Here is a 1,386-nt window from a genome sequence, read left to right as displayed (position 1 = left end):
AAAAAAAATGAAGAAAAGAAAAGAAAAAAGTCATTGGAGACCAGAGTGGGTGTTCCAATAAAGTTATTTGTTTACTAACTAAAAAGTCCTTCACAGACAATGCCACATGAGCTGGTGCATTGTCATGATGCAAGAACCATGAGTTGTTGGCTAAGATTTTTCTGCTTTCTATTGATGTTTACTTGGTCTGCAATGGTTCTTATAGTCAGCTGATGATTTTGACACACAATTTGGCAAATCTTTGCAATGCTTTCATCAGTTGAGCTTTCTCTCCCCTCAGAAAAACTTCTGTCTAATCCATTTGTACACTGCTGTTTTCCTCGTATTATCCCTATAAACTTGGACTAATATATCCCTGATTTTACTTTTACTTTTGCCAAATTTAACAAGAAATTTAACGTTTGTTCATTGCTCTAATTCAAGCTCTGACATTGTCACAATGATACACAAAAACATACAACAATAATGAACACTTAGCAGGTCACTGCCACACATCAATCTGAACACAGCTGGAAGACACCGATACACCAAAGTTATGAAACCTTACAGAGTTGTTTTGACAGTGCTGCCAGCAAAAAGGCACAGTGGCAAGTTTGCAAACTTAATTGCCAGACCTTGTAAACGACCCTGTTTGTGGTATGTTATAGCAATAAATAGGCAAATACTATGGAAAGAATTTTATCATCTTTTTTTTTTTTTAAGACAGGTCTCTCTCCATTGCCTCGGCTAAAGTGCTGTGGCATCATCATAGCTCACTGTAACCTCAGACTCTTGGCCTCAAGTGATCCTCCCAAAGAGCTAGGGTTACAAGTATGAGCAACCAGACCCGGACCCCATCATCACAATTTTAACAATGAGGAAAGTATAGTTGAAAAAAGCTTACTGCTACATTAGTAGTCTCTAAAATTGGGTGTATATAATACTATATATATATAAATTTTTTTTTTTTTTGAGATAGAGTCTATGTCATCCTGGGTAGAATGCTGTGGTGTCGGCTCAGCGCCTATAGCTCAACCGGCTAAGGCGCCAGCCATGTACACCTAATGTGGCGGGTTCGAATCCTCAGCCCAGACCTGCCAAACAACAATGATGGCTGCAACCAAAAAATGGCCAGGCGTTGTGGCGGGCGCCTGTGGTCCCAGCTACTTGGGAGGCGGAGGCAGGAGACTCGCTTGAGCCCAGGAGTTGGAGGTTGCTGTGAGCTGTAATGCCACAGCACTCTACCCAGGGGGACAGCTTGAGGCTCTGTCTCAAAAAAAAAAAAAGAATGCTGTGGTGTCACAGCTCACAGCAACCTCAAACTCTTGGGCTTAAGTGATTCTCTTGCTTCAGCCTTCCAAGTAGCTGGGACTACAGGAGCCTGCCATAATGCCCAGATATTTTTTG

The sequence above is a fragment of the Otolemur garnettii genome, unplaced genomic scaffold, assembly GCF_000181295.1.
Source record: "Otolemur garnettii isolate 467f Iridium unplaced genomic scaffold, OtoGar3 scaffold00094, whole genome shotgun sequence".
Taxonomy (NCBI): domain Eukaryota; kingdom Metazoa; phylum Chordata; class Mammalia; order Primates; family Galagidae; genus Otolemur; species Otolemur garnettii.
This window is presented reverse-complemented; position numbering follows the sequence as displayed.